Source organism: Piliocolobus tephrosceles, chromosome 12 (genome assembly GCF_002776525.5).
Source record: "Piliocolobus tephrosceles isolate RC106 chromosome 12, ASM277652v3, whole genome shotgun sequence".
Taxonomy (NCBI): domain Eukaryota; kingdom Metazoa; phylum Chordata; class Mammalia; order Primates; family Cercopithecidae; genus Piliocolobus; species Piliocolobus tephrosceles.
This window is the reverse complement of record NC_045445.1, coordinates 120,449,980-120,476,675: the sequence shown is the minus strand read 5'-3', so window position 1 is coordinate 120,476,675 and position 26,696 is coordinate 120,449,980. Positions and strand designations below refer to the sequence as shown.

Below are 26,696 nucleotides of genomic sequence, written 5' to 3'. Positions count from 1 at the left end.
TGCTGTTTTGATTACTGTTGTTTTGTAGTATAGTTTGAAGTCAGATAATGTGATGCCTCTAGCTCTGTTCATTTTACTTAGGATTGTTTTGGCTATTCAGGCTCTTTAGGGTTCCATATGAATTTTAGAATAGTTTTTGTTCTAGTTCTGTGAAAAATGATGTTGGTAGTTTAATAGGAACAACACTGAATCTGTAAATTGCTTTGAGCCATATGGCCATTTAAATGATATTGATTCTTCTAATTCATGAGCATGGAATGTTTTTCCATTGGACGGTGTCATCTGTGATTAATTTTAGCAGTGTTTTGCAATTCTCCTTGTAGAGATCCTTTACCTCCTTGGTTAGATGTATTCCTAGGTATTTTATTTTATCTTTTGCATCTATTGTAAATTGGTTGCATTATTGATTTAGCTCTCAGCTTGAATGTTATTGGTGTATAGAAGTGCTACTGATTTTCATGCATTCATTCTGTATCCTGAAGTTTTACTTGTTTGTCAGTTCCAAGCACCTTTTGGTGAAGTCTTTACTGTTTTCCATGTATAGAATCATACTTTCCATGAAGAGATACAGTTTAACTTCTTCTTTTTCTATCTATATGCCTTTAATTTATTTCTCTTGACTGATTGTGCTGTCAAGGACTTCTAGTATTATGTTGAATATGAGTGGTGAGAGTGGACATCCTTGTCTTATTCCAGTTCTCAAGGGGGATGCATCCAGTTTTTCCCATGCAGTATGATGTTGGCTGTGGGTTTGACATAGATGACTCATATTATTTTGAGGTATGTTCCTTCGGTGCCTAATTTATTGATGGTGTTTATTGTGAAGGGATGTTGGAGTTTATCAAAAGCTTTTACCACATCTATTGAGATGATCATATGATTTTTGTTTTTAATCCTGTGTATGTGGTAAATCACATTTACTAATTTGCATACGTTGAACCAAACTTGCATGTCAGAAATGAAGCCTACTTCATCATGGTGAATTAACCTTTCAATGTGTTGCTGGATTCCTTTTCCTAGTATTTCATTGAGGATTTTTGTTTCTGTGTTCATCAGGGCTATTGGCCTGTAGTTTTCCTTTTTCACTGTGTCTTCTCCAGGTTTTGGTATCAGGGTGATGTTGACTTCATAGAATGAGGTATGGAAGTGGTCCTTATTTTATGCAGGTATCTAAAAATTCGTGATTTTTTATTATTTTTACAAACTTTATTCATTTTTATGTGTATGTCATTCATTAAAACCCTAATTCAATGGCTTCTTGCATGTAAAATGATCTTTCAGAAGATACATTAGTCTTAAATAATAAAAATGAAAAAGTAGTTAATCTTTTTTTTTTTTTTTGAGATGGAGTCTTGCTCTGTGGCCCAGGCTGGAGTGCAGTGGCACGATCTTGGCTCACTGCAAGCCTCACTTCCCAGGTTCACGCCATTCTCCTGCCTCAGCCTCCTGAGTGGCTTGGGACTACAGGAGCCCGCCACCATGCCCGGCTAATTTTTTGTATTTTTAGTAGAGACGGGGTTTCACTGTGTTAGCCAGGATGGTCTCTATCTCCTGATCTCGTGATCCGCCCACCTCGGCCTCCCAAAGTGCTGGGATTACAGGCGTGAGCCATTGTGCCCGGGCGATAATCTTAAAATCTATATTAATACAATCTTCTAGTATAACTTGTTGATTTCCTTTTTTTTTCATGGAAGCTCATGTTCTGAGATGAAGATAGTGATTAGCAATTAGAGTTGTTTAGTCAATGTAAACTACTACAATAACATATTTTTTAAAGACCACTGTAGTAAATGAGGTCAACTTTTACTACTCTATGTCAAGTAGTAAAAATGGAGATACTATTAATTAATATTGATGTTAATATTAATATTAATTTACATTTAAGTATGCTGGGCATAAACTTAAGAAAAATTGAACATGCAGAATTCTTAGGGTTTCATTTTGTTTGCTTACTTTTAACAAATAACAGTAGCCAACTGAATCTTCTATATGAATAAAAGCTAGCTACTTCCCTCAAACATTGCAACCAGGTTTGTATGAAGTCAAGTCCTAGAACAAGCTCTATTATAATAGAGGTGTTTATTAGCAAAGAGGAAAACATGGTTCATACAGCTTGTTCTATAAGTTTGATGAAATCCCAGCTGTCTGTTATTTCAGGAGCTTTGACCCTCTCAACACCGAACAGCATCCCAGAAGTAGGACTCAGTTACTCTTAACAACATCAGGCAACCAAAATCCTCTAAAGCACAGGCTTGATACAGAAAAGTTTACAGACCAAGTCTTTGGCACAAACTCTAAGGGTAGAAGCTGCTAATTTTGCTGGATTTTTATGTCCTGTTTATATGAGATTGAGGAGTGTCTTTACACAAATTTAGACAATTCATACAAGTTGAAAACTTTTAATTTTACCAAAGAAAAATCATTTCTAACACGTCATGCTAATTAATAAGGTAGCCACTAATTCAATCAATGAAAACCCACTTCTGATATGAAATATGCTAAAACAGCATATGACCAAAGACAAACACAGCTAATATGTTTGTGATCATTGCCTCTGGAGTGGAGCAGGTGTCCTCAATGAAAAAAGTGATATGTGACTGTCCCTGGAATGGGAATTCCTGGTTAAAATACACACACCATCTATACTGAGTTATTTTTTAGGCAAATTACAACCATCATAAAAATTTTCAATTATGATTACTAGGAATTCAGTCCCTATGAAATGGAAAATAAGAGAGGGATAAATGGCTAGAGGGTAAGACCATGTATATTCACTGCATTTTGCTTTTTATGTAGCTATATTTTCTTACATAGGCCTAATGTATTAATTCACAACATAACTGACTTAACAATGTTGTTCTTTTGTCTGGGACCAGCTGTATGATATTTGATGGGATACACTGCGTGGAATGGTGAGGAAGGAGGTAGTTGCTATTTAGAGAGTCAAATCAGCAAAGTCATATTCTGGAGATGAATGGGCAATATAATACCTCAGCCACAGGATGAACAATTTGACTTATACAAACCACTACTCTTTTAATATTTGTTCAGTTTTTATTTGTAGGGCAAGTTGACTGTTATGTGGTCATAGGACAGAATACAGGCAAATCTGCTTGTCAGAAATCCCTGGCTTATGCCCCACTGGCTGATAGCAGCCATATCTAGTTCATTGGTTCCCCGTTCTTAGTAAATTATGTAGTGATCACCTATGGTTATTTAAAAAAAATTCATTATAGTAGTCACACCCCAAGTAGCTTCCCAAAACTACTACATTATAGTAGTCACACCCCAAGTAGCTTCCCTGTAATTGTATTTAACATTCTTCTAAAAAGGGGTTCTGGAAAATATGTTTTTCTCCAATACATTATATTTTCATTAAATTTTAAGGTCCCCTTTTAATAAACTATCCTACTGAGTACCCATATATCTAGCCTCAACTCAATCCAGCTCCAAATAAAGAATATATACATATATAGAAGAACTTCTAGTCAATCATAGGGCATGCAGTGATAACACACAGATACGTACACACACACAAACACACACACACACACACACACACACACACACAACATATTTTTCCAGGAAGGTTTTAATGTCTCATTTTCTGCCAGTTAGTGAATATTCCTGAGAGGATTTTGTTTTTTCTTCCTTTAGTTAGAAATATGACGTTAGCAAATCATTTGGTCAATGTCCAAATGATCTGGACATTGCAAATCGTTCCAATGCATTGTCATGGGACAAATACAGAAATGCAGTGTCATGGTACTGAAATCATTAATGTGCCTAAATATTCCATTTCCTGTCTCCTTCCAGGCACTTGGGAATGTATTTTCTTCTCCATCCCTTAAAGTTGGGTGTGGCTATGTGACCATTTCAATCAATTAATTGTAGTCAGAAATGATATGTGTCACTTTAGGGGTTGGGTATTGAATCGCTGGTTCAAGAACCTCCAGAGTTGCTCCCCTCTGGCATGATAAGTAGGGGAGTATGTGCCAATTTGGGATCTCTATCAGCCTAGGGCCCTCAACGTTATAATGAATAGAGCTCCTCTACCAACCTGTGATACACATAGCATGTGCAATAATTAAACCTTTGTTGTTTCAAACAGAGATTAAAAAACAAACAACAGCAGCAACAACAAGAAAAGCCAGAACATAACCTGACATGAACTGCCTGGTATTTGCCTTTTAATATAAAACACATAACTCATTTTTGTAAATAGAGAGGAATCAAATAACTATATAATCTTATTTTCAAAAGTATTTCCTATATCTGAAATAGTTTCTTCATTAAATGAAAATGACCACATGTTAGCAGAATGCTGGTTGTTTCACAGAGTCATAAATAAGTTCTCTATAGACATTCAACAAACTGTGACAATTAGAAGGTTATTTCTTCATGGAAACAAGACAGTGCTAGAACATCAAAAGAAAATAACCACAAATGTTTTAGTCACTTGCGGGGCACAATAATAGAAATATTCTCTACTGCATTGTGACTTTTTTCAGTGTGTCACACTGCTACAGAAAAATTTTAAGATTGTTAAACTGCATGACAAATCTCTATCAAGATATAATATGTTAACAAAATTTATATTAAAATTTACCTAGTTCATTTACTTATACTTTGATTTTTCTTCATAAATGTTATTGTTTTACTATCTAAAATGAATTATACATCTTGTTAACGTTTATTCTTTCTTATTAATGTATGTCATTAACATAACATTAATGTGATTTTTAAAATCAAGCATTAATTATTGATGAATACGAGAAACTAGGCAGGTAGATAAGGTCCAGTCTACATACTGTTTTTTCTCTCTCCTATCTATCTATTCTATCTCCACATTTCAGAACTCTAGAGTTCATCTACCTAGCATACTCCACAAACTCCTCTGGTTTTTAGATACTCAAGGAAAATGGATAAAGATCTAGGGAAAAATTTAAAGTACAAGTAAAGAAGTATACATATTAAACTCATTGTAAAGTGCTCACTCCAAAATACTGTCACTATAATCCAGAAAGTTAAAATAATATGACACTTCAACCTCTAAGTCAGTCAATTTAAGAGACACTAGGAGTACTGTTTCAAGAGATGATTAAAATCAAACCTCTGGGCTGGAATAAGACAAATTATTAAACTGTTTTAGCTTCCAGAGCAATAGTCATCTATATGCAAGTTATCAGTAGCTGATTGGTTCCAATTATTTCTTCAAATATGTAAGAAAGACAAACCACCGACATAAAAAGCTCTTGCTCATTTGCATATTCATAATACCTCAGTGAATCACCAAGACTGGCATTGATGCTGCCTGAATATTAATGCAGGGCCAACAGCTGAGCTGAAGGGCAAAGCAATATATAGAAACAAACTGCAATTTCCCTCTGGAATACACAATTCAACTTAAAAGTGGACTGATTTTTAAACTATTATTATTATTATTTCATCTCTTATGACAAGATTGTTCCACATTTCTTAGAGAACTTAGTCACAATGGCACAGTATTATAGTAAATCTTTTATTTGTATTTTAAGCCAGTTTTATCATGTAGTCTTTTATACCAAAACTCACTAACTACTCCAACTTACATGCTAACTAAATACCTAAGCAGTATGCACCCTAGAAGGAGAAACCCAAGTTGTGCACCACATTCAACTGAAGGGCATCTATTTTTATATGCTTTTAAAACTTCAAATTTGTAAGTTCAAATAGTTAAGTACCTCTGCCTTCATTTTTCTTCTCCCTTTGCCCTTTAATTTTTTGTAAAAAAACCTCTGTCTCCTGACCCTACCCTTTGTTACAGCTCTAATGGGTTTTTTTTTTTGCCTTGGTTTCACTGGGGAGAGCTACACACTGAGGCTTCCAGATGAAATACTTGCAATTCCTTCTGAGGGATGCAGTAGAATATTTGTGGAAGAATATGTAGGAGGGAGATATGTATTTGAAGTTTGCATGTGTGATGTATTTGTAGCATCGCCATTACATTTATACATCTGTGATCACAAGACTGTTTATTATAGGATTCTATTTTCCTTGGAGAAGTAGCAGATTGGACAAAACTCTCCCAAGCATTTATATTTCCTTTTCCTGTAGAAGGTGCTGTCTGCCAACAGCGGTATCAGAAAACAAACAAGAGTAGGTAAAACATTATTTCTTTAAAAACCTCATGTTTAGAAAACAGAGTTCTGTACCTTACTAATGATCATACTGCTTTGCTTTATTTATTTTTATTGGGCTTCCCTTTCAAACAATAGTAAATGATAACCACAACAATAGCTAATCTAATTGTATACTGTATCTGTCAATTTTTGCTGCATAAAAAACTACCTCCATGTGGTTTAAAACAATAAACCATTATTATTCATGTGTTTTGGGCTGCATGGGTGCTGCCTAATCTGGAGGTAGGTTCAATTTATTTCTTTTTCAGTCTGTGGGAGCTAGGGTGGCCCTATTTCTCACTGCAGGTAATGGGTTGGCTGGACTAAGTCCTTTCCATTAGCTGTATTAACAAAATAATATTCTTTTCTTAGGATTAGCAGAGGCATAAATGTGTAAGTGAAACATACGAAACTTCAAGGCTTAGGCTAAGATCCAGAACACTAACTTGCTGTTTATTCTATGGGTCAAAGCCAAGGGGAAGGAAGATATACATTATCCCTTTAGTGGAAGGAACTGAAAAGTTACATGATGTGATGGTTAATAGTGAGTGCCAACTTGATTGGATTGAAGGATGCAAAGTATTGACCCTGGGTGTCTCTGTGAGGGTGTTGCCAAAGGAGACTAATATTTGAGTCAGTGGGCTGGGAAAGACAGACCCACCCTTACTTTGGGTGGGCACCATCTAATCAGCTGCTTGCCTGGCTAGAATACAAGCAGACAGAAAAAATGTGAAAAAGAGAGACTGGCCTAGCCTCCCAGCCTACATCCTTCTCCCGTGCTGCATACTTTCTGACCTTGAACATCAGACTCCAAGTTCTTCAGATTTGAGACTCAGACTGGCTCTCCTTGCTCCTCAGCTTGCAGAGGGCCTATTGTGGGACCATGTGATCATGTGAGTTAATATTTAATAACCTCCCCTTTATTAACTTAATAAACTAATATATCCTATTAGTTCTGTCCCTCTAGAGAACCCTGATGAATATACATGTCGAAAGGAGGGGTGAAAAATTGAAACCAGTAGTGTAAACTACTATCCACACTATGGCCTATGCTCCTTTGTTAGCATGTTACATTCATCATTTCATTTGATCTTTGGAGTATCCCCATGTATTATTGTTATCATTATTTTACAACCAAGAAATTGAGGCACAGAGAGTTTAAGTAACTTGTCTAGTATCACCCTACCAGCGAGGGATAAAACAATGATTGACACCTAAAGAGATTTTAAGTACTATGCAGTTTTTCTCAAATACTCTAGTCTACCTTGTTTAAAAGAATATTTCTATATTTAGTAAAGAGATTATAAAGATATGGGATATAATTTTCAATCATAATTATAATGATAATGAGTAAGGATAGAGCATAACAAAAATTCTGCTGAAATAATACTATTCATTTCTAAGCCATCTCATCCTTAAAATCCATTTATACATGAGACAGAATAAGGATAATGTCCTCAGCAAGGAAGAACCATAGGCCAAATAACGAATTAAATTTCCATTTATAGTTCCTTTGTGATCAATAATTATTCCTCAGAACAAGGGAGACCCTCTTCTTTGGCAACAAACATTACATATAAAAATTATAACTGATTCTATTTTATTAAATATATATACCACCCAGATGTAGTTTTGTAACATCAAATACCATTAATCAAAAGCCACAAACGGCTGTAATAATGACAGAGAACTTTAATGAACAAAGTTAATTGTTCCAGTGGCACTAGAAATATAAGCAGACCCCTAATCAGTGCATTTTTTATTGCCTTCTTGGCAATCATAGCAATGTGGTCTTAGAATATGTGTATGTTTGTGTTGGCTTCATAGTTTTGCATATTTTCTTTTTTCTGCAACATTTGTTTTCAGAAAACTGAAGAGGTTTACTTGAATCTGAAAAGTAAGTGTGTACCACAGGACTAGTGCTAATTCTAAATTATTTTCATATTGTTCCTCATTGTTTAAAGTGTGCCTTAGTAAATAGCACAAATTGTTAAAAGAGCATAACATTCTATACTACACATGAAAACAACAGGGCAAAATTAAATATGATAGGCACTGATATCAATTTAAACTCCATGTCACAAGTTTCTTCCCCAGGGTTAAGCCATACACAGAGAACAGACAGGTTTAATTTGGGGGTAAGATTAGTAGCCATAGAAATTGAAATACTAAAATATCAAAATGAATGTCTATTTGTAGCTTATGTGAAAAAATGTATAAGCATTTTCTTAGATAGACACTGTTATGTTTTCTAAGATTAAAAATTGTACTGAATCTCACACTTGGTCCACTTCCCCTATCTTACACCAAAAGCATTTCGGAATCTTGCTAAATGCAAACTGGATGCTAGGAAACTGAGAGCATGGCTGAGTGTGTTTGTTCTGTTGAGGAAAGAGCATCATATGTAATAAATGTTCAATAATTATTTTTAAGGAATGCAGTATTATGAGCTTTTACACAACTATATTCAAACAGCACAACAACACTGGGTTTGTAACAGTCAGAATGACCTTGGTCAAGTTATTTTATGCTACAGGGGCCAATTTTATTTGGTTTTTACCTGTAAAAATGGGGATAAAATCTACCTATATTACAAAAGTGTTTAGAGAAAGAAATGAAAGCATTTAATTCTAACTGCAAGTTTCCCCAGCCTTCATTAACTGATGGATTAAAATGTAATCCTATTATTAACACAGTTTTTAATAATTCTCACCCCCATCTGCTGAGGCTGAACTTCCAACTCCTTTCCCCTAGATCTCTCTGAGATATGTTTGAATATCCCCAGTGATAGTCTCAAATGTACCCCTTCCATTTCTCCACCTGAAGTCCCTTCACTAATGCTTATGGCCTGCAACAGTGCAAGAGAATGAACGTTCTCCCACCTGGCTGTGCTAATACTGAACCCTATGTCGTTATCTCCTGTTGCTGACATTGTAGCTTCTCAGAGTACCTAAAGAGCACTGCTTTAGCTGAAGACCTCAATTACATGAAACTCATGTATTCATTGTGCAAATCAAAGGATCATCCTCGTCTTTCTGCCTAAAGCTCCTCTCTCTCTAAAGCTCAATTACAAATCAACTTGCTGAGCTAGGGGTAGGGGTCATTATCTGAGACAAAAACTATGCTTTTACCTACATCTTGTCAGGAGAATTCACACACATGTTCATGTACACGCACATATTACCTCCTACCTCCATCCTCCTATAGAATGGATTTTCACATATGTGAGAGAGGGAAACTCGCTTATGTCTTGCTGCCAATCACCACCCTTTGAAATGTGATATTTGGGAAGAAAAGACCCTCTGTTTTCTCGCTTAATTGTATCCTATATGTCACATGAGCTCTCTTCATTTCTTTTCCTCTTTTGTCTGACTGGGTTATTTCAAAAAACCTTTCTTCAAGGTCAGAATGTTTATCTACTGCTTGATCTAGTCTATTGTTAAAATTATCTGTTCTATTTTTAATTTCATTCACTGAATTCTTCAGTTTCAAGATTTCTATTTGGTTCTTTTTAGTATCTATCTCTTTGTTGAATTTCTCATTTAGATCATGAATTGTTTTTCTGATTTCTTTGTATTGTCTCTCTGTGTTCTCTTGTATCTCACTGAGTTTTAAAAAATCATAACGTTGGATTTCTTTTCAGTCATTTAATATATGTCCTTTTCTTTAAGATCTGTTGCTGGAGAATTATTGTCTTTCTTTGGAGGTGGCATGTTTCCTTACTTTTTTATGTTTCTGGTGTCCCTATGTTATTTGTTTGTTTGTTTCTTTTGAGACGGAGTTTTGCTCTTGTTGCCCATGCTGAAGTGCAATGGCACGATCTCAGCTCACTGCAACCTCCGCCTCCTGGGTTCAAGTGATTCTCCTGCCTCAGCCTCCCAAGTAGCTGGGATTACAGGCACCCACCATCATGCCCAACTAAATTTTTGTATTTTTAGTAGAGATGGGGTTTCACCATGTTGACCAGGCTGATCACGAACTCCTGACCTCAGGTGATCCACCTATCTCCGCCTCCCAAAGTGCTGAGATTACAGGCGTGAGCCACAATGCCCAGCCTATCCCTATGTTGATATCTGTGTATCTAGTTTAACAGTTGCTTCTTCTAGTTTTATTAAGTAGCTTATAGAGGAGGAGGTGGTTTTTTGTTTGTTTGGTTGGTTGTTTTTGTTTTTTTGTAGATTTGTCTGTAGCGTCAGTTGGGTAGGATGCTTGGGCTCTGGGTTCTAGTGCCTGAAGTAGTGTAGTCTCTGTGTGATTTCTTCAGTTGTAATTAACATTGCTTACTGTGAATCCCTCAGTGGCTCAGGGTATGGTTTTCCTGTGGAGGCTGTGGAGTGATTTTTCTGGGGATGGGTATGTCACATGTGCAGCCCTCAGGCCACTGGTTAGTGCACGTGGGCACCGGTAATGGAGGGATTGGGCCTTAGGTGGACCAGTCCTTGGTCTTCTGGGCAGTGCACAGATGTAGGGTGGTTCTGCTGCTGGACTGGGCCGGGTCAATGTCAGTGGCTGCTGCCCCAGGCAGGCAAGTCTCAGGTTCTGGGGAGCATGTGCTTTAGTTCCCTATATCCTGAGGGCAGCCTCCCTGACGTGCCAAACATCCTCCTTTCTGTCATGTAATAAACAGAATGGGTTCAGATGTTGGGGACACAGCAGCATTATTGATTCCAGCTGGTTTTGTTATACTGTAGCCCTCTGGGTGGATGTAGGAAGATGTCAGTGTGGACCTAGGCTATTTGGCCCAGAGCATGATGTCACCTGGTGGTGGCTTTGCTCTCAAAATGGCACTGTGCTGCTGCAGCCTGGGTTCTGGGGTGTGAGTCGGACCCAGTGTGAATTCCCTGTCTGGGATAATGTAGTCATGTGGACTCTAGGGAGCTCTCTATAATAAGTTCAGGGCTTGTGACTACTGAGGGGCTCCCCTCTAATTAGGATTGCAGGCATCTGTGGTAGAAATGTGGATTGCTGGAGATCTACAGTTTAAGTTTTCCCCAAAATGAGCAGTTTGTTGACTTTGAGCTAATCCTGGTTGGCTGCTTCCCTTCTCTATGCTGCCATCTTACATTTCTGTGCCTCGGAGGGTCTTTGTCACTTTCTTGGTGAATTCCAGTGTTCGCTAGACCTTCCATTTGACTTGTGGTTATCGATCTGTTGTTGTGGTACTTCTTTGTAGAGATGAGTGTTGGTTGCTTCTAGTCAGCCACCTTGATGACCTCTCAGAGCTCTAATCCAGTGTTTTCTTTTTTTCATATTTCTTTGTTTTCCCAATGTTCCTGATATTATGCTATCTTGTAGTAGGGGATTAATATATGCTTGTTAACTTAATGGTACCTAAGTCTATATTATTACTGGATTTAAAAAGAATATTTAGATACAGTAAATCATAATGAGAATCATGAAAAATATTTAAAAGTGCTTAGCTTTTAAGAAAATGGAATGAGCAAGTTTCATTAACCACCGAAGTTTACATTGAAAAAATATGTCCTGCATACAGAGAAATAGTAATACGCCTTTCTCACATGATAGAGGAAAATATCAGTGAGAAATATTTCACTCATGCTGTGGCAAGAGAGTCACAAAAATACTGTGAAGATTTTGAGTAAATAACCACTTCCTGCACTTCCTGGGATGTCTGGAAACTTATATGAGACTCAGTTTTTCTTATACTGAAATAAACTTAGTGTTTTTTTAGCTAAGACAATTTGGGAAAATAAAATGCAATGGGACCAGATATGGGAATGTTTTAAATATACTGGAAATAGAATCAATAAATATTTTCAAATTTTGGCAATTTCAAAATACTTCAATGAAATATTTAGGACATTTGGGGATAAATATTATAATCCATTCTTGGGATGATAGCATCAGAGGAGAGGTGTAGCAAGTGAAGAAAGAAGAGCAAGAGATAGAAAAATATAGACATTATGTCTGTAAAGATTTGCCTCTGTGCAGGAGATGATCTATAAATAATTTTAGAATTCATCCATAGGGATAAATATGAAACAAAATGCCCTCTACGAAGTATCAAATCATAAAAATTAGTCTATTTATTCTTAGGAAGAATATATATGCACTTATATATAAAAGAAAATAGGAAATTTTTCCCATTTTTTTCTCAATATTACCATCTAGAGGTATTTTGATACATATGTTGTTTGAAATTTTCTGGACACATCCATACACATATATTTTCTTTCAAAAGAGAGATAATGTTATCCACTTTCTTTTGTAAATTTATCATTTAATATATTATTTATACCTTTCAATGCCATTAAATATGTTCTACAACATCATCTTAATGGTAGCACAGCATTATGTAGCTGTGACATTTTCTCTTTATCACAAACAATACTGGAGTGAATATTCTTTTACGTATCTCTTTGTGCACACGTGTAATTGTTATCTATAGAAATTCCTAGGTGTGGAACTGTTGTTTCAAAATAAATGATTTAACACTTACTTCAAAACACTTGTGAAGTGGCCAAATATCTTACAAAATAGCCATGTAAATTTATAATCCAGGTGACCCATATAAGAGTGTTAGGAGATTATTCCTAACCTTGTGTTGCAGAGAATAAGGCAATAAAAAATTGATCTGATGCACAGAAGTTCAGTGTACCTTTCATATTTGCCTATGATGATTCAAGGATTCTAATATATAAAAATAATTATATTTTTACTTGACCTTCATCTCCAATTAGAATATGAGTTGTGGGTAGAGATATTTTATTTCCTATTGCATTCCTATTATCAAACTTACATTCTTCATGTAATAGGTATTGCAATATTTGTTAAAGTAATATTAGCGAATGGCACATGAAAATAATTTTGGTCACCTGAGCTTCAAGACATAGAATAAAATAAATCATAGCAGACAGTGGCAATCTACCAGCAGTTCACAATGGTATCCCATACAGTGAAAGTAATGCAATTAAAGAAAATATAACAACAACCAAAACTCATTAAAGGGAAGGATTCTCTGTATATAGACATAACTCATTTTATAGTGCTTTGTTTTATTGCACTTGGAAGATATTGTGAGAGCTTTTGTTTCGTTTTATATTTTTTACAAATTGAAGAATGATGGCAATTCTGCATTAAACAAGTAAGTAGGTGCCATTTTCCAACAGCATGGACTCACTTTGTGTCTCTGTGCCACATTTTGGCAATTCTCATAATATTTTAAATTTTTTCATTTTTATTGTATCTATTGTGGTGATCTGCTATCGGTGATACGAGATGTTACTATTGTAATTGTTTTGGGGTGCCACACACAATAATATAAGACAGTAAACTTGATAGATAAATATTGTGTGTGTTCTGACTGCTCCATCAACCAGCTATTCCCCCTATCTCTCTCTCTCCTTGGGCCTTCCTACTCCCTGAGACACAACGATGTTGAAATTCGGTATATTATATTATATTATATTATATTATATTATATTATATTATATTATATTATATCATATTATATTATATTTTTTGAGATGAAGTCTTGTTCTGTCACCCAGGCTGGAGGCCAGTGACATGATCTTGGCTCACTGCAACCGCCACCTCCCAGATTCAAGAAATTCTCCTGCCTCAGCCTCCCGAGTAGCTGGCACTACAGGTGTGTGCCACCACATCTGGCTAATTTTTGTATTTATATATATATATATATATTTTTTTTTTTTTTAGTAGAGATGGAGTTTCACCATATTGGTCAGACTGGTCTCAAACCCCCGACCTCAGGTGATCCACTTGCCTCGGCCTCCCAAAGTGTTGGGATTACAGGTGTGAGCCACCGTGCCTAGGTGAAATTAGGCTAATTAATAACCCTACAATGGCCTCTAAGTGTTCAAGTGAAAGGAAGAATCACATGTCTCTCATTTTAAGTCATAAGCTAGAAATGAGCAAACTTAGTGAGGAAGGCATTTCAAAAGCTGAGATAGGCCAAAACCTAGGCCTCTTTTGCCAAACAGTCAGACAAGTTGTAAATGCAGGGGAAAAGGTATTGAAGGAAATTAAAACTGCTACTCTAGTGAACATATCAATAAGAAAGGGGAAAAACCTCAGTGCTGATATGGAGAAAGTTTGAGTGGTCTGGAAAGATCAAACCAGCCGCAACATTCCCTTAAGCCAAAGCCTAATACAGACCAAGGCTTTAACGCTCTTCAATTCTGTGAAGGTTGAGAGGTGATGAACTTGAAGAAGATAAGTTGGAAGGTAACAGAGGTTAGTTCATGAGGTTCAAGGAAAGAAGCCATCTCTGTAACATAAAAAGTGCAACGTGAAATAGCAAGTGTTGATGGAGAAGCTGCAGCAAGTTATCCAGAAGATCCAGCTAAAATAATTGATGAAGGTGGCTACACTCAACAAAAATTTTTTGATGTAAATTAAACAGCCTTCTACTGGAAGAAGAGGCCATGTAGGATATTGATAGCCAGAGAGAATAAGTCAATTCTTGGCTTCAAAGCTTCAAAGAACATATTGATTCCCTTGTTAGGGGCTAAGGCAGTTGATGACTTTAAGTTAAAGCCGGAATTCATTTACCATTCCTAAGATCTTAGAGCCTGTAAGAATTCTGCTAAATTTACTCTGCCTGTGCCCTATAAATAGAAAAAAAAAAGCCTGCATGATACAACATCTATTTACAGAATGGTTTACTAAATATTTTAAGCCCACCGTTGAGACTACTACTCAGAAAACAAGATTTCTCTCAAAACATTACTGCTCACTGACAATGCACTTGGTTACCCAAGAGCTCTGATGGAAATATACAAAAAGATTAACATTGTTCTCATACCTGCTAACAACACCCATTCTGCAGCCTATAGATCAAGGGGTAATTTTGACTTTCAATTCTTATTACTTAAGAAATATATTTTATAATGCTATGGCTTCCATAGATAGTTATTCCTCTGATAAATCTGGGCAAAGCAAATTGAAATCATTCTGGAAAGGATTCGCCATTCTAGATGTCATTAAAAGTATTTGTAAGTCATAGGAGGATTTAAAAATATCAACGTTACCAAAAAATTTAAAAGAAATTGATTCTAACCTTGATAGATGACTTCATGGGGTTTAAGATTTCATTGGAGGAAGTCACTACAGATGTGGTGGAAATAGAAAGAACACGAATTAGAAGTGGAGCCTGAAGATGTGACTGAATTGCTGCAATTTCATCATAAAACTTTAATGGATGAAGAATTACTTATTATGGATGAGCAAAGAAAGTGATTTCTTGAGATGGAATCTATTCCTGGAAGATGGCTAAACATTGTTGAAATGATAGCAAAGACTTTAGAATATTACACAAATTTAGCTGTTAAAGTAATGCCAGGGCTTGAGAGTATTGGCTCCAATTTTGAAAGAAGTTCTACAGTGGATAAAATGCTATCAAACAGCATCACATGCTACAGAGAAATCTTTTGTAAAATGAAGAGTCAATCAACATGGCAAACTTCTTTGTTGTCTTATTTTAAGAAATTACCATAGCCACCCCAGCCTTCAGGAACCACCACCCTAATTAGTCAGTAGTCATCGGTATCAAGGCAAGACCCTCCACCAGCAAAAAGATCATGACTCGCTGAGGGCTCAGATGATCATTAGCACTGATTTAGCAATACATTATTTTTAATTAAGGTATGTACATTTTTTAGACATAATGCTACTTACCGCACACTTAATAGCCTACAGTGTAGTGTAAACATAACTTTTATATGCACTAGAAAGCCAAAAAGTCTATGTAACTTGCTTTATTTTGATATTCGCTTTGTTGTAGTCATCTGGAACCTAACCTGCAATATATCTGACATATACCTGTATATGTACTATTAAGAAATAAAAGCTCATGCATCATGTTTTCCAAATAATTAAATTGTAATAAAAACTAGTGATAACTTCTTTCATCAATAGTTATATTTTATTGTGCTCTGACTTTAATTTCCTCTTAAAACAAATATTAAAATTGTGTATGTTTACAATATTACTTAGTTATTCAAGTTTGCAGTAAAAATAAGAAACCAGTCTTTTCTTAAATTGTATGCAACCTCTGCAAAGCCTCTAACATTTTAGACAATAAAGCAAATACAGTTCTTATTTAATAAGGAACCTCAGAGAAAATTGGGAGGTTTATTTCACAAATGTTTCTTCTGGAAAGGCCAATATTATATTTGAATACATGTGGTTGCTATAAGAGACACTTACTACTTTATATTATAGTATAAGAAATAGCTATTTAACCTTACAAGTAAACAGCTTACATGATTTTAGGTCAGATCTATCCAAGTAACAGATACCACATTTTAGCCTGGATGGAAAATATTCTATGGTGTAAAAGTGTCAAGATAGGCTGAATAACTTAGATCTTTCTAACTCAGAAAAACCTGCCTTTAACACAGCATATTTGTTTTTCAATATTATTTTGTAGAATGTGCTATATAAGCAATTGAAAGATTATAATTTTTTTGAATTCTGGTTTAAAAGATAATTTTGTTTTCTATGCTTCTGTGATGTAAGGCAAAAACCCTGGACAATTTGTAACAGAATTGTTTTCATCATGTACCATCTTTTATCTCTATGGCATATTTACGCTTTAATGCCATTTTAAAATTAATACAAGTCCAGTGCTATTTCCTTTCATTGTAACATATTATCCACACAAGAGATTAAAGGGGCTCACTGGTTTCCACAGTGAAGACTAGACCCTGTCCTTTAGACCAGTGCTTTTCAAACTTTAATGTACATATGAATCAATGGAAGAAACCTGTTGAAATGAAGATTCTGATTTAGTATGTCTAGGTAAGGACCAAAGATTTTGAACTTTGAACCAGCTTCTTAATGATACTTTCAGATACTGCTGGTTCAAGAACCACACTTGGAATAGTGAGCCTTTACAATTAAAAAGTTCATGATATGTGTGTGGGGAGGGAGAGTAAAGGAAGGGGTGGGGAGGGCAGTGTTAAAGGAATGATACAAGGTAACCCATAAAAAATGTTGCAGATTTCATCTGACAGATAACAGATATTGAACTACTGATTTTCATTCTGTAAGTGATTGGTTTATTGTTTATTTTGTTTTTAATCCTTTGATTATTAAGAATAAGTAGAAACACATCTTTTCTTGTTAAGCTACAACTAGGTTAGGTTGCACAGGAAGTTCAATGAGTAAATCTGCAAACCATCTTTTTAATAACCCCCAAATAAATAAAGAAATGTACTAAGCAAAAATAAAGCTAAAAGTAAGATTTATTTTGGGAAAAATAAGTCAAACAGTGGTTTTAGAAGTCTGTTTTATAAAAGCAAGGAGATTCAGGCAGAGAAGGACACAGTACTAGATAGCTTATGTGTAACTGTGAGAGAACAAAGACAAACTAGAAGCCACAAAAGTCAAAGTCAGCTTGAGCAAATCAAATTCTGGCTGACTCAAATATGTTGTTAGTAAGCAGTTATTTGGAGTTATGGCTTTGTTTAAAAATACTAAATAATAAGGAAGATTGAAAAAGAGAATATCTGTTTCTCATGATACTTAAAAATAGAAAGCAAATCATCTTTACTCTTCTGTGAGCATTTTACGTTATGAAAGATAATTCCCAGTAATTCTTTTCTTGAATAATCATTACCGTACTGATTAATTTATCACGTTTCATTTCAAATATTGCTATTTTGTTATTTTACATAGAAAAGATACAGACTTCTATAGCATGAATTAGATCTCAAGTTTACAAATTGAATTGATAGAAACTATGATGTCCTTTCACTAATAAAGAATAGAGTTGCAAGGCATACGTTATCAGTCTAGAGTGCTCCTTCTTAATGTGATGGCTGTGGTTCTGAAGGCTTTCAAGATAAAGACGTAGTTCCAGTCAGTAAGTCTTCTTCCCAAGCAAGGAAAGGCCCCTTGCCACGTAACCCATCACTGCATTTTTACCAATATGCAAATCACAAGATTGCTGGGCATGGGGAAAAAGTATCTCTACCAGGGACAAATAGCCTATAGAAATGAGAAAAAAATGAAATAAGACTTAATTCTACATGCATCCTGCCAGCTAACCTGTTTGTCAGCATATAGGATGCATCCTGTACTCAGTGTGGTTTTTCAAAAACAGACCTGAAGATGAGGATTTGTATGAAAGTGGCTTATCAGGTAGTCTTTGTAAGGGAAATCAAACAAGCAAACGAACAATGAGAAAAAACGGTAGGTGAATGGGAAAGAAATAGGAAAGAGGAAAACAAAATGCCAGAAAGAAGCATGTCAAGCAAAGTCCTACAGAGGGTAACATTGAGTTAGTCTTAAAGTTACCATTTTCTGGACACAGTGTGGCCCACACCTAGAGTTGTCTCAACCAGAGGGCAAAGGGGCTGGAATATTTACACCCCTGCAAACAGCTGACCAGCCGTCAGTTAGTTAGGAACATCGCCTGGGAGATCATAAATTACTGGGCACTTCTGGTTTCCTCTACTCAGAAAAAGCAATTCTGGCCAGGCGCTGTAGCTCACACCTGTAATCCCAGCACTTTGGGAAGCCAAGGCGGGCGGATCACCTGAGGTCAGGAGTTTGAGACCAGCCTGGCCAACATGGTGAAACCCCATCTCTACTAAAAATACAAAAATTAGCCAGGCATAGTGGTGGGTGCCTGTAATCCCAGCAGGAGAATCGCTTGAACCCGGGAGGTGGAGGTTGCAGTGAGCCGGGATTGTGCCACTGCACTCCAGCCTGGTGACACAGAGTGAGACTCCGTCTCAAAAAAAAAAAAAGAAAAGAAATTCTACGGGATTTTTCGGCCAGAGGTACTGGCTGATAGGAGTGAAGAGCTCACTGGAAAGACGTGCACACAGATAGTAAAGAGGGCCCAATAGGATGTGAGCATAACATAGAATAGTCTATATTTCCTAATTTTACAAAACAAGATAATATGAGAAATGCCTATCTTTTAAAATAATAATATTCTTGTTGCCTCGCTCCATCATAAAAAGTGGGTATTGTCAAACAATAAAGGGAAAATGATGCATGCTTACCAAATTAATAATACAAAACATTTATTACTTTTAAATATTATGGAGCTTTCTGTTGAAAAGTATCCCTGGTCTTGGCCTTTCCAATCCCCAAAACTATCACTGACTGTTAGAATCTCTTTCTAAGACAAGCTTCATTCACAGAGCTCTACCATTATATTTTTTCCTCAGAGAATGATTATTTACTTACCCAGTTTTGGTTAGTCTAAATAAGCTACCCAGTATTTCTAAAAAGAAAGGAAGAAACAAATTTCTCTAATCTCAATTACATAATCTTTGTTTTATAGTGCTATTTTTTTTTAGTTTGTGACTACCATACTTCCTGAGTTTTGTTTGGTTTTATTTTTGTTTGTTTAGTGCTTCTTAAAATATTCCCTGATGTTTTCATTTATTTCTAAGAGATTGGTTCAGTCAGGGCCCCGATTGCAAGTAACAAACATACAGCTGAACTCAATTATGCTAAAGTCCTGCTTATTGGCTGGACTATCTGGGGAGGGTGAGTTGGAGTTGGCCTGAAAGAGCACCAAAATTAGTAAGCAAAATGCTGTGGGGCATTCCCCTCTATCTCCTATCTCTGCTTGTCTTCACGTGCCAAATTATGCTCTCAAAACAATATCTTCCCGTGAAGTGGGTTGTTGCTGCAGGCTCTTTTGAGCTTACATCCTTTTAGTGTTGTGACGGGTGCTGATGGGATTGGTTTAGCTCTTTCAATACTGTTTAAAGAATATCAAGGAAAGAATCTACATAACCCAGCTTGGGTCTTGCTATGGTTTAGACATAGTTTGTTTGGCCCCAACAAGTCTTATGTTGAAATCTGATCCCCCAGCATTGGAGTGGGGGACCAGGTGGGAGGTGTTTGGGTTGTGAGAAGGGATCCCTCATGAATGGGTTTGTGTTGTCCTCCTAGGAGTGAGTGAGTTCTCACTCAATTCCCGGAAGAACTGGTTATTGAAAAGAGCCTGACCTCCTCCCCTCTCTCTTCTCCTTCCTCTCTCATCACTCTGACATCACTTCCCTTCCCTTTCTGCCATAAGTGGAAGCAGTCTTGGGCCTTTATCAAAAACAGATGCTGGTGCCATGCTTCTTGTATAGTCTGCAGAACTGTGAGCCAGGTAAATCTCTTTTATTGATTACTCAACATTAGGCATTCCTTTATAGCAACATAAATAGACTAAAACAGGTCCTGTGTCCATTCTTTAGGTCAAACACACTGAGGAGGGGGTGGTATGAGGTTCTGAGATTACCCAATATGGGTTATGTTCTTTGTCCAAAACACAGAGGATTTTGCTATGTTACCATAATCACAGACATGGCCACTTAACAATCTGTAATCTAGGTGGTCATACTAATTTGTGCCTACCACAATAACAGGGTAAATTCTACCAGTAATTGGTTGCTACTGAGTACCTTGCTACATACATTCTGGTAACTGTTAAAAAATAAACCTTCTGGTTTTTCTGATAACTTTTATTTTTTCACCAAATTCATCTTTATTCTGCCTCAAATACTGCTATGTATTTCTCATTTAATTTACTAAATGCTTAAGTACTATTAAGTAATACTTCCTGTGACATTAGTAAGAATGCTTTATGAGCAATTTCTAACATGCTTTAAAGCTTAGGACTCTCTTCTCTGCCATATTCCAAATTCACATCCTTAAAGGGGAAGCGTTCTTGAATACACAAGAAGAATCGATTTCTAAATATTATAGTGAACATTTTTATCTGTCCGGCATTGATTCCACTTTCTTTTGATAATAGTTTTCCATCCTCAGTCAGATAAAAACCTACTTTCAATGATGTCAATCCAGAGGAAGAAGAACCAAGAGACAGAAGAAATCCAAGACCCAGAGATACTTTTGAGATCTTAAAAAGCCATACCTGGTCTTCAGAGCTTCTTGGACTGTGCATTCCCATTTGCTAAATATAATTTTGTCTGTGTTTTCTGTCACTTTCAACTAAAATAATTCTAACTGAAATACAGAATTACTCAGTAGTATTAATATATTTAGGGAGCATCATTTTCAAAATAAGTCATGAATTGAGTTCACTGAAATCTCAAAGCATGTCAATTTTAAAACAGTGAACCCAGTATGAAGTATTGAAATTTACAGGCTATACTAAAAGTGGTTTTAACTAAGTTCATAAACAGCCTATCTTAATATAGGATGAAAATCTTCAGAATGAAAATACCATCCGAAAACAAAATTCTGTATACAATGTTAGAAACTGACAAACTAGAGAGAAGCATGCTGAAATATATCAAAGCAACTTTCACATATATAAAGAGTCTATATCAAACAGTGCTTGCTTCTAAGCAAAGATATTTGCTGTAAAATGATCTGTCAATATTATTAGGATGGAAATGTTCTATGAGCGCACCAGTTTGTACAGATCAGCTTATCTAAAGGTAGTCAAGGGACTGAGGTAATGCCAAGCACAGGGCCTGGGCTATTTGGGTAATCGTTTTTAAACATTCCTTTGGCTATACTAATTAATTATTCAGTGACATTCGCATCATTTTCCCTGGCTTGCCATCAGTTAAAATACAACATTTGCCAAGCATACCACTCAAGAAGATGAAGAACACTACGTTTTCCTACACCTTCCCAACATAATGTTGGAACAATTTCATTAGGTCTTAGACTTTCATTTTAAGAAACTCCACCTTCAAGGTTTCACAGCCATTGCCTCTTTGTAGCTTCACAGAGAGAGGCGAGTATTGCAATGCATTACAATAGGAAAGCCTAAGAAGGATAAATGGATTGAGTTCTACTGCCAGTTAATCACTTTGAGAAAATGGCCTTCACCTATAGCAGGAATAAACGAGGTTGGCAAAAAGTTATTTCTTACTAATGCAGTCTGAAGACTTGTGGCCAAGACAACTACAGGGCAAACCTTTATATTTGATAAATAAAATCCCTCAATTTCAGATAAAGTGTAATTCACAGTTATTTGCTCAAAATCTCTCACATTGCCTTTTCACGTGTCAAATTTGAATTTCCAGTTGGAGTGATAAGAAAAAAATGTCTGCATATTATTTGAATTAGTTACAAAGCTAGCAACTGCTGCTATACTATTTTAGATTGAAGAAAGATGAAATTTCTCCTTAGGACATCTTCACTTAAATGCACAGTTGAGGCCTATCAGAGTCCCCACAAGCCCTGAAGAAGTTTTGGGTAACTTTATCATCCCACCCCCGCCACACACATACACACACACAAATACACACTCACACACAGTAATATGCACACACTACTCCTAAAGCAAGCTGACTAGGAAGTATTTTTAAATATTTATGTTAAATTTATATTATTATACTTTGTTTTCTGAAAACTTCTAATGAATCCAAATATCAACCTGAATTTTAGATAAAATTTGAGGACCAGGCACAGTGGCTAATGCCTATAATCCCAGCATTTTGGGAGGCTGAGGCGGGCAGATTACTTGAGGTCAGGAGTTCAAGACCAGCCTGGCCAACATGGCGAAACCCCATCTCTACTAAAAATACAAAAATTAGCCAGCATGGTGGTGGGTGCCTGTAGTCCCAGCTACTCAGGAGGCTGAGGCACGAGAATCGCTTGAACCCGGGAGGCGGAGGTTACAGTGAGCCGAGATAGTGCCACTGCACTCCAATCTGGGTGACAGAATGAGACTCCATCTCAAAAAAAAAAAAAGATTTGGGGTTAGGTATAATATTAGTAAGGATAATAATAATTTGTAACCTCTACTGAATCTTTCTATGTGTAGAAAACTTTCTGAGCTAACTTATATATACATATGTATGTATAAGTGCACATACATGTATACATGCACATATATATCCATATATAATATACATATATGTGTATATATGTGGTTGTGTGTATGTATGTATATATGTATGTATTATATATAAATAATATGCATACTATATACATATAAATATATATGTATATATACACATACATACACACAACCACATATACTACATGTATATGTCAAGCACTTTTCTGAGTACTTCACATGTATTAATTCATTTATTTTTCATAACAACCCTTCATAAAATACAATAGTGTATGTGTATCAATGTTTTATGGATAAGGTAGCTAAGGCACAGTGTTTAAGTATATTGTCCAAGTTTGCACAGCTAGAAAGTAGAAGATTTGAAATACCAGACCAGGCAGCTTGCCCCGGGGCGTTTAGTCACTTTCATTTCTTTACTTTTTATTTTATGGGAATATAGTACATGTATGTATTCATGGGGTTAATCACCCTTTAATCACCCACCGTAGCCCACACATTTCCAAACTTTTACAAATATGGATGATTATCAGAATCAAATTAATTATTGGTTTAGTGAATTAGAATAGCATAGTAGTTAAAAGCATGGGTATTTATGTCAGACATACTTTCCCACTTATTATGTTAAGTGACATTTGGCAAGCTAACTTTCTTATGCCTCAGTTTAACAGTTTAATTTTCTGTAAAACTGGAATACAGACCTGTCATTATTAAGAGATTAAAGGAAGTGTGAAAGTGTATATGAGTGTAACTTGTTACATTTCAAAAATAAATACTGATAGACGGTATTTATTTTACTTATTGTACCCCCTCTGCCTATTTGTAGTAAAAATAAAATTCATATTGGTCAATAATACTAATTTTGTGGGCTTTTTCTGCCTAGACAAAATTAGAAAAAGCAAAATACTAGAAAACTAGGGTCTAAAGGTTGAATAGAAGCTGGAGAAATAGAATGCATCACCTCTGCCAATGAGAGATAGAGAGCCCAGCAGTAGTTAGTACCTCTGAAAAATCTATAAAGATGTGCACACTGACTTTCTCATGTTCGTGTTCAGAGAGCATGAAGCCATTGTACAATAATGTCAGTCAGGAGAGAACTTTCCTATTTCCCTCACTGTTTGTCTCTCCCAATGCTTTGACATTGGCAGGGATTCAGGAATCCAAAGGTGGAGTAGAAATGTTAGGCAGGGAGAGAAAATGATGCCACCCATATTCCCTTTTTTCAAATTACAGGTTTCCACTTGCAGCAGGCCGCGGTTGTAGAAAGGTCAAAGAAAATTTATCTACAAATTGAGATGAAAGGATTGAACAGTATTTTGGATCGGGTAGTCTCAATTCAGAATTGAGGCTTTATTTGTGACTTAGTGTGAACATAGGACTTTCTGCTTTTTAAGAGTAAGCTGAGAAATCAAGGGACCTGCCCTTTTTAACATCCAATGGAAAGTGAACTACACTCACTTATAGGTACTGAAGAGAACAAAAATGGAATTGCTTTTATGAATATTCCATGTGATTCTTCCTTGTTCCAAGTAATTTTTTTATCATTTAAAGTCAAACTCTAAAAATGTGAAATTTGGAATCCAGACCTGAAAAAGAGTAATATTTTAGTAAATGTAATAGTTAGGTTTAGAAGACACAGAAGAATTGGAATATCCAAAACACTCTCTAAAATTCCATTATATCACCTTTGCCTCCATAAACTGTCTCCCATCTCTTAGTTGAGGAAGATAACATGTCCCTTTTTGTCACAATGGTTGCTTGACTGGGAGTCAACATCCAAATTCAACATGACCTGGTGGGGAGAGATACTGAAGTATAGAGCAAAAATAGTTAAAAGAAGCATTCAAGCAAAACTATTTGAAGGAGTTTACTAAAAAACATTGTAAAAATTTTGGCAAATAATCATGAAAACAGATTGTGAAATTGGCAGACAAGGGAAGGTGTAATGTATTTCTAAACCAGACTGATTATTTTACATGTATTAATTTAGTAGAAGGTATGTATCCAATGTGCTAGTTGGTTACCTGGCTGAAACTTTAATGGTTTTCTAGTTGACTAGTGCAAACTTGGATGTCATTATGTTAAGCACTTTGAATCATATTGACATAGTATAGAAGGTAAATTCTTTTTTTTTTATTATTATTATACTTTAAGTTCTAGGGTACATGTGCATAACATGCAGGTTTGTTACATATGTATACTTGTGCCATGTTGGTGTGCTGCACCCATCAACTCATCAGCACCCATCAACTCGTCATTTACATCAGGTATAACTCCCAGTGCAATCCCTCCCCCCTCCCCCCTCCCCATGATGGGCCCCGGTGTGTGATGTTCCCTTTCCCCAGTCCAAGTGATCTCATTGTTCAGTTCCCACCTATGAGTGAGAACATGCGGTGTTTGGTTTTCTGTTCTTGTGATAGTTTGCTAAGAATGATGGTTTCCAGCTGCATCCATGTCCCTACAAAGGACGCAAACTCATCCTTTTTTACGGCTGCATAGTATTCCATGGTTTATATGTGCCACATTTTCTTAATCCAGTCTGTCACTGATGGACATTTGGGTTGATTCCAAGTCTTTGCTATTGTGAATAGTGCTGCAATAAACATACGTGTGCATGTGTCTTTATAGCAGCATGATTTATAATCCTTTGGGTATATACCCAGTAGTGGGATGGCTGGGTCATATGGTACATCTAGTTCTAGATCCTTGAGGAATTGCCATACTGTTTTCCATAATGGTTGAACTAGTTTACAATCCCACCAACAGTGTAAAAGTGTTCCTATTTCTCCACATCCTCTCTAGCACCTGTTGTTTCCTGACTTTTGAATGATTGCCATTCTAACTGGTGTGAGATGGTATCTCATTGTGGTTTTGATTTGCATTTCTCTGATGACGAGTGATGATGAGCACTTTTTCATGTGTCTGTTAAATTCTTTAAGAGTAAGAATGCTGTGTGACTCACATAGCCACTCTCAAACCTAAAGAGTCTTGCTTCACCAAGGCCTTGAGAAAGACATAGGTGATGACAACACAAAGATTTAAAGAGTGCTTTATTGGCTTTAGGCCAGGGATGCTGGTAGGATGAAATGCAATTTGACTGTCTTCTGAGCTTCGTGGGATCATAAGGTTGTAGAGCACAGTAAACCACTAGAAACAAAGTGGACATGGTTATCACAGCAGGTAGCACAGAAAGCAGAGTAATCCGCTGCCACGGGAGGCTGTGACTTGCAAGGATCTCTGGCGATGCTTAATTAATCATAAAATACCTTAAGTTCTGGTTTAATTTGCATAATTAAATGTAGAGCAAAAGAAAACAAAACTTTAGTCCTGCCTTAAGCCAACATGAAAGTCACAGTTTATCACCCCATTTCTAATCTTGAGTCAGTTCCCAAGCCTAGAGCAATCTGAGTTCTCAATTCCACTAAAGTCTCCCCTGTAACACCACAATTGAGTACTCTGTATCTCTTTGTAGGCTTCTAATAGTAACTTATACTTATTCACCTGAGTCCTAGGTGCTGAGGCAGGGAAATCCAAATATTTCAGGTACAATCATAAAAGGCATTGATTAATACTAATTTTTGAAGACACATATGTCACTATAGTCTTGAATAGCAATTTAAAGTGCTGAAATTTCAAAGGAAGTTTCAATAAGAATTTACATGGTCTCATATGGAGTTTAAGTATTTGTGTATGTATATATGTATATATGAATAAATGCATGTCTACTTATACAATATTAGAATCTTAACAATGGAACT

At 36.1% G+C, this 26,696-nt stretch overlaps 1 protein-coding gene across 3 annotated transcripts in view; it reads left to right on the top strand.

Moving 5' to 3' along the window:
- Positions 1-26,696, top strand: part of DCAF8L2 (DDB1 and CUL4 associated factor 8 like 2) — a 178,037-nt gene that overhangs the window by 77,661 nt on the left and 73,680 nt on the right. The gene's annotated exons all lie outside the window — the stretch shown is intronic.